This window comes from Arachis ipaensis, chromosome B5, assembly GCF_059453495.1.
Source record: "Arachis ipaensis isolate K30076 ecotype BB chromosome B5, ASM5945349v1, whole genome shotgun sequence".
NCBI lineage: Eukaryota > Viridiplantae > Streptophyta > Magnoliopsida > Fabales > Fabaceae > Arachis > Arachis ipaensis.
In genome coordinates, this window is record NC_142440.1 from 93,194,297 (window position 1) to 93,202,612 (window position 8,316).

At 37.7% G+C, this 8,316-nt stretch overlaps 1 non-coding gene across 1 annotated transcript; it reads right to left on the reverse strand.

The window, feature by feature from the left end:
* Positions 1 to 7,107: 7,107 nt before the first annotated feature.
* Positions 7,108 to 7,214, reverse strand: LOC148565002 (small nucleolar RNA R71). Its single transcript, XR_015884385.1, has one exon. It is a non-coding gene; the product is annotated as a small nucleolar RNA R71 (small nucleolar RNA).
* Between the last annotated feature and the right edge of the window lie 1,102 nt (positions 7,215 to 8,316).

Sequence of the window (8,316 nt, forward strand, 5' to 3'; positions counted from 1 at the left end):
CTTGTCAATTTACTTTCTGTTGGCTACATTTCATCCAATTTCACTTCAATGTTAGCTTGACTAAACTAATCACCCACTAAAGTTGCTTGATCCATCAATCCATGTGGGGTCGACCTCACTCTAAGTGAGTTTTACTACTTGATACAACTCGGTACACTTGCCAGTGAGTTTTAGGTGTTGGAATTCGTTTCCAACCCGTCAAGTTTTTGGTGCCGTTGCCGGGGATTGATTTAGATCAACAATGATTAAGTGGGTGAGAAGTCTAGATCAAGCATTTTCTTTGTTTTTGCTTTCTGTTTTAGATTGAAACCAAGGTGTTTGAGTTATTGCCTCACTAAGAAATTCCTTCTCTGAGACATGAATTTCAATTTTCCTTGGTGTTGTGTTTTACAAAATTCAAATGGAGTTCAACTCATCTTATAATCAAACAAATTTTATGGGATATTACCCACCATCACCAATCTCTAATGGTGGCTGGGAATATCACCAAGAAAATACAAATTCTGAACACTCCAATTCATTGAGATTTGCTTTAGAGACACAAGATGAGCAAGAGAATCATATGGGATACTTTCCACCACCACAAAATGATCCAAGTCATTATTCTAATGGTGGCTGGGAGTATCACCAAGGAATGAAAGAGCATCCATCCTCACTTCCCAGTTTCTCATTTGAAAGTTCTTCATCACTTGATTATGCCTCAACACAAAGTTTCCTCCAAGATCCACAAAATTCATCCCACAACTCACAAAACTCATTCCACACCCCTCAACACAGCTTCACCACAACACATCCATGTCACAAAAATTACTCTCAACCTTCATCTCTTGAACTAGCAGATGAGGATTACCTTCAATGGTCCAAAGAACCCTTAGAAAGCCGATGCCAAGCCATTGAAATACACAGGCAACTCGTGAAAAAATACACACAGTCCCAATCCTGGAAAGAAATCTTCTTCAAGAAGATGAATGGGCCCTCAGAGCAAACAAGGAGGAACTTAGAACCATCAAACAGTGAGGATGAAGACAAATTTGTGGGTAAGGAAGTGGAAAAACAAGAACAAAAGGTCCCTGTGTCAAGTGAAATTGCAATGAAGGATAAGGGACATGAGCCAAGGATTTTACATTCACAAAAGCTACTTGAGGTGACAATGAAACGTAAAGATTCCTTCCCAAAGAAATTAATGGAAAATCATGAAGAAGAAATGGAGGAAGATACTCAAGAGAATTCATACTCAAGTGAAGTAGAGAAGTGCACAGAGGAAGACATCATTGAACCACCATTGTAAGGAACTCTTGATGACCACAAAACTCCAAAAATCACACAGCAACCAAGTCTTGAATTCAAAGAAGTGAAGGCAATTAAGAAAAGCACCGAGAAGAGGATTGTGACCAAGCTACAAAGGACAATATTCATGAAGAAGAGAAGGTCAACTACAAGCAATCCTCCCCCTGATCCAGCAAGCAAGCTCAATCAAGCCATTAACAAAAGAAAGCTTACTGAAGAGAGGCCAAGACAGTGGACACTAGCTGAATCTTCTCCCCCCTTGAGGTCATTCCTCTTAACAAACTGGAAGACGAGGAAGAAAGTGAACAACATGTCAACCGTAGGTATAATTTCTCTTCTCTGCTTTGTTTTCTTTCTGTGCTTTGTTTAAAATTCAATAAATTGGCATATGGTTACATTCTAAGTTTGGTGTTGCCTTGCAACAAATTGTTTTCAATCTTTTTGGATGATTGCATCAAATCAAAAAATGAAAGTGTCACACTAAGATTCTAAGTTTGGTGTGCCACTTATTTTCTATGCAAGAAACCCAGCAATACCACTTGTCTGGATAACCATAATGCCATTGCAGTGTTAATTCTCTTTTGGTTCGACATTTTGTTATTCTGTTTACTTTAGTTAATTCTTTGTTTTTAATGCTTTCACTTATTTTGCCTCTTAACTATTTTTGTTAATACATCACCAAGAGATTCTTATTCATGACAGATTCTTGGCTTGGTGATTGTATTTAACATATAACAGTTCCCTTTCATTTAGTCTTATTTCAAATAAAATTGACATATGATTGCATTCTAAGTTTGATGTTGCTATGAAACAAAATTTGCTTCCAATCTTTACTGGATACTTGCATTAATTCCAAGTGAAAGTGTCACACTAAGTTTGGTGTGCCACTTATCTTTTATGCAATGTATTGTGCACACCTTCTTATCTATGCAATCACAATGTCTCTGTCCTTTGTGCCTTGATTGTTATCTTTAATTTTGCTTGTTTGAAACACATGTACTGCTAACATTTCAATGTGTAAGACATTTATGATCCATCTTAGCCCCATAGCCATTGTTCTAATTGTTGCTTGAGGATGAGCAAGCATTCTGAGTTTGACAAGGGAAAGGGGAAGAACGGGAGGAAAATAACAATAATAGAGAAGATGAACTACAAGGTTGTAAAGTTCTTTTTCCGTTCATTTGCTTTCAGCACTTTAAATTGCATGATTATCTTTATATTCTCTGTATGCATGTGGGGTATGAATAAGCATAGCTTGAATCTTGATTTGTAACATGTTGCTGTGCCATTATAACTACCAACTTCAGTTTTGAAGTTCAAAGCAGTAAAGTATCATGATCATAAACAAACAAGGCATTAAAGAAGAACTTAGCATGCATACAAGCATTGAAAGGCTAGTATGGTTGATTGTTGCTCAATTGCATTAGATTTTATTTAATTGAAGTTTTCATCTAGGATATTTTGTGAAATCTTTTGAAAATCATGAAAACCTTGAAGAAGCAAGTACAATTAAGGCAAGAAAAGAAAAAGGGAAAGAATGAGAAAGCTGAAGGCTCTAAGTACCAATAACAATTAAATTGTTAAGTACTTGTGGTGTTTATGTATCAAGCAAAAAGCTTGAAAACAAAACACTTATAGTCAAGGTTAGGCTCAAAGTGCAAATGCACTCCCTCAAGGCTCAAGGCTCTGAGCATCAATGATTAGAGAGTAAAGAAAAGAAACAAAAGAGCTTAAAGAAGTCCTCTAATTAAATGCTTGTGGTGCTTATGTATCAAGTGGTAAAACTTGAAAACAAAGCATTTAGAGTCGTAGATTTGTTATCAACTCATGGGGCAAAGCACCCAAAAGGAGAAGCTAATAAGAAAATCAAAAGCTTGTTTCAAGGAAGAGATATAAGGAAAAGATTTCATAAAATGAGTTAGATAGAAGCATCAATCATTTACATTTCCTTTGTGATTGTAGCATGCATAGAAAACTAGCCTACCGTGAACATTGAGTTGCTATTCTTCTTACCTTGGATTGTCAATCTTTATTGCATGATTCTTTTCTTGCTTGGGGACAAGCAAGGTTTAAGTTTGGTGTTGTGATGACATGTCATCATGTCATGTTTTTCTATGCTTTTTCATACAAGAAATTGATGATTAGTGCTTAAATATTGCATTCTTTGGTGCTTAAATGGTACATTTCCTTGATCTTTTAATTTTATAAATTTTGTAGGAAATAAGAAGAAAAAGAAGCAAAAAGCACAAAATAAGCTAAAAAGGAGAAAAAAAGAGTTTTGGGGCACACTTTGAAGTTGGAGCATACTTTGGAGCCTTAGGCCACGCTTTTAAAAGCGTGGCCCATGACCAAATCAAGGAAGCTTGACAATCAGCACTCAAAGCTCAGTTAACTAAGTGAACCTAGCTTTATCGTGAAAAATTTGGCTTGGAAGCAAGAATTATCGCTAAGTTAAACTTGGGCGCTCACAGCATGACCATGCCTCCTTCAAAGGACCATAACTTGAGCTACAGACGTCTAATTGATGTGCTTTCAGTTGTGTTGGAAAGCTGACATTCAGAGCTTTCCAACAATATATAGTAGTCCATATTTGGCATGAAATTGAGACACAAGTGAAAATCATCTTTAAGGACCAAAAACAAGCAAAAATAAACCAAAGTGGCTTCACAAGGCTCGAAGGGGGAGACATAAGGAAAGCAAAAATTGGAAAGTCAAGGCCTATGAAAGCTCAGTTCACTTTCCCAACTGAGCTTTGTCGTGCTCTCTCCTCATGAAAATGCAAGAAAAAGGCTCACAAAAGTGCTTCCACCAAGGTTCGAACTCAAGGCGTCACACTCAAAGGTGGAGCACTACACAAGAAAAAAAGGGAAGCTCAGTTCACTTTCCCAACTGAGCGCTATTTCCCCCCACACTCTTCACATTTTGGCACGCCAAGGAGCAAATCATGCGCACAAAAGTGTGACACGGACAAGGGGATGGCACACCAAATTGGGTAAGACAAAGCAAGTTTGGGCGCTCAGTTTGGTATTTCAACTGAGCCGTTCCTTGGGAGTAGCACCCATGGTCCAAAATTCAATTAAAAATCAAATTGGATTCAATTCTTCACCAATTGAACCAAGGCCAACTGGACCCATCTCTCTTCTAATCCAAAGCAAGCAAAGCCCACATCATCACTCAAAGGCACAAGAACAAGTTAGAATAGGAATTTCATTTAATTGTAATTTGTTTTCAATTTCTTTTTCATTTTCATTTTGTAAAGCCTATATAAGGCATCGTTTTCATCTTTGTTAAAAAGGCTGGCTCCAATAGGGAGCAAGTAGAATAGATAGCTCTCTTTTAATTTTCTTTTGAGTCTTGGATTGAGAATTGAAGGAATTCTGTTTCATTCTTGATCTGAGATTTCTCTTTGTTTCCTTTTCTGCATAATTTCAAGGAATTGTGATTTGGATCTAATTTTTCTTCACTGCTTTCATCTTCTTTTCTTCTGCAAGTTGTTTACTGTTGGATCAAGGAAGGAATTGAGATCTAGACCTGTTTTCTAGTCTCATCGAGATCTTCACTTGTCCTTTTAGATTTCACAATAGAGCTGAGTTTTCTTACTGTTTTGCTTCTTCAAGCAATTTTTCTTTCTTGTTTGATATCTGCTGCATCCCATTTCATATTCTAGCTCTCTGATTGATTGCACTTGACACTTTCCTGTTAAATTTTAATTCCCAACACCCAATTCAATTTACTTTCAAGCAATTTAATTCTTCTGCACTTGTTTGGCATTTTACATTTCTGTTCATGATCTGATTTACTTTTTCTGCAAGTTTAATTCTCTGCAGTTACTCTAAGCTTTGATCTATTTCTTTCTTTAATTTCCAGCACCCATCCCCCTTTACTTTGATGCAATTTATATTTCTTGTCATTTAAGATTCTGTCAATTTACATTTCTTGCTCTTTAAGTTTTCTACCTATTTACATTCTATCATTTACAATTCTTGTCAATTTACTTTCTGTTGGCTACATTTCATCCAATTTCACTTCAATGTTAGCTTGACTAAACTAACCACTCCCTAAAGTTGCTTGATCCATCAATCCCTGTGGGATCGAACTCACTCTAAGTGAGTTTTACTACTTGATACGACCTGGTACACTTGCCGGTGAGTTTTAGGTGTTGGAATTCATTTCCAACCCATCAATGTTCAGTCTAATTTCCAATTTAGAATTCTGTTTGAACTTAGATCTATGAGTCACTAAACCCCAATTTCATTAGGAGGAGGAGCTCTACTATAATCATAATGAATCAATGAAATTCTTCTTCTTCTCAATTCATTTGGGTAGCTAGAGGATAACTTCTGTTTTGATTGTGAATTATTCACTCCAGAAAGGGGTTTAATTCAACTGAATTCTTGTGTGAGCCTCGGAAGGGGAATCACTTGTATTAGAATTGGAGCTCTATCCTTCACAAATCTCTTAACCAACACCATTCGGAAGGAATTGAGGTTTTGAGAGTTTTTGTGGCTTATGGATAAGAGAATGTGTTCTAACTCTTCTCATGACAATTAGATCAAGCAATTGGCAAGATTGATTGTGATTAGAGAGATTGGATTGCCAAGGAATTGGGATCCAATCGATTTCAATCTGCCATAGATCTACTCATATGATTAAGAAAGGAGTTGAGACCCATTTGATTCATGATGGATTATAGTATCTCTAATCCTTGATGAATCATTCTCTTAGAATTTCTTCAATTTAGATTTCTCTGCATTCGCTTTAATTGACATTGTTCACTGCTATCTCGATTCCCCGACCCAATTCTTTTTATAATTCATGCAATTTAAGTTTCACTGAAATTTAGATTCTGCACTTTTACTTTCTTGCAATCTAAGATTCCAGTCATTTACATTTCTTGTAATTTAAGATTCAGCTCTTTTACTTTCTCGCTCATTTACATTTCTTGGCGCCGTTGCCGGGGATTAATTTTGTATCGACAATGATTAAGTTGGAGGATAACTAGATTGAGCATTTTTCTTTTGTTTTGTTTAATTCCATTTGAGTGATTTACTTTCAGTTTTAGTTATTTTCTTTCCTTTATCCCTTACCCATTTGTTGTTTTTTCACCATTGTTTACAAGTCAGTTAACTAACCCACTAACTGTTTGATATATTGCATCACTCACACTAACAGCCATTCTAACAAGAGTAATTTCCATTCAATTTCTCTCTTGCCTTTTGCCTTGTTGGTTATATGACAGGTAGAAGAAGCAGGGCTTCAACTTCCTTTGATTCTGAACCTGAGAGGACCTTCCTTAGATTAAAGAGAGAAACAAAAGGAAAGAGAGTCGTTGGTGCTGAGGAAGAGGAAGAGTATTTTGAACCAGACATGGAGGAGAATATGGAGAACCACCATGAAGAAGAGGCTCACAACCATGCCAGAGAAGGTCCAGTGAATCATGCTGGGTAAGAGAGAAGAGTTCTAGGCTCTTATATCAATCCAAACCCAAGAAACTATGGAAGTAGCATCCAAAAGCCAACCATACATGCTAATAACTTTGAACTAAAACTCCAGCTCATCACCCTCGTTCAGAACAACTGTGCATTCGGAGGAAGTACCCAAGAAGACCCCAATCAACATCTTACCACCTTCCTAAGGATATGTGATACTGTGAAGTCTAATGGTGTTCATCCTGACACTTATAGGCTGCTTCTGTTTCCCTTCTCACTCAAGGATAAAGCATCTAAATAGCTGAAATCCTTCCCGAAGGAGAGTCTGACAACCTGGGAAGATATGGTAAACAAATTCTTGGCGAGATTCTATCCTCCTTAAAGAATCAACAGGTTGAGAGCTAAGGTACAAACCTTTAGGCAACAAGATGGTGAAACTCTCTATGAAGCATGGGAGAGGTTTAAGGACTTGACAAGAAGGTGCCCGCCAGATATGTTCAATGAATGGGTGCAGTTACACATTTTCTATGAGGGTCTTTCTTATGAATCAAAGAAGGTAGTGGACCACTCATCCGGGGGATCTCTGAACAAGAAGAAGACCATTGAAGAAGCCATAGATGTCATAGAGACTGTAGCTGAGAATGACTACTTCTATGCTTCTGAAAGGGACAATACGCGATGAGTAATGGAGCTGAATAACATGGATGCACTGCTGGCTCAAAACAAGATGATCACCAAGCAGCTGGCTAACCTTACCAAGAGGATGGAAAGAAACCAAGTTGCAGCAGTCACCACCTCATCAGCAGCTCAAGAAGGAGTGAATGCAGAGGACGAGGGTGACCAGGAACAAGCCAACTACATTGGGAACTCACCCAAGTAGACCCATGATCTATACTCCAAAACTTATAATCCTGGTTGGAAGAACCACCCAAATTTTGGGTGGGGAAATCAACAAGATCAAGGCCAAGATCAGAGACGTCACAACCCCAACCACAATGCAACTCACCAACATTCCACAAAGAGATCATATCAGCATCCACCCAACAATACCTCTCAACATCCATACCAAAACCAAAATGGCCATTCTCACCCCCTCCAACCTCAACTCACCATCACCATCCGAAGATAGACTCTCTAGAATTGAGACTCTACTTGAATGTATATACAAAGAAGTTCAAGATAGTAAAATGTTCCAAGAAGAAGTGCGATCCAATATGTAGAATCAAGATGCTGCCATCAAGAAACTTGAAACACAAATTAGCTATCTATTTAAGCAAGTTCCCAGCCACAACCTTTGCAGCAACACTAATTTAAACCCAAGGGAGGAGTGTCAAGCTATCACCCTCAGAAGTGGGAAGGAATTGAAGGAGACCTCCAAGAAACCACAAGAGAAGGACTCAAATGAAAAGGGAAAGGGACAAGATGAAGTTCGAGTTCCCACTTCCAATTCACATCAAGAAGGAGAAGTACTGAAGCCATACATTCCAAAAGTCCCATACCCTCAGCAATTGAAGAAGAAGGGGGATGACACCCAATTCTCAAGATTTTTAGAAATCTTCAAGAAACTACAGATTAACATACCCTTTGCTGAAGTAATAGA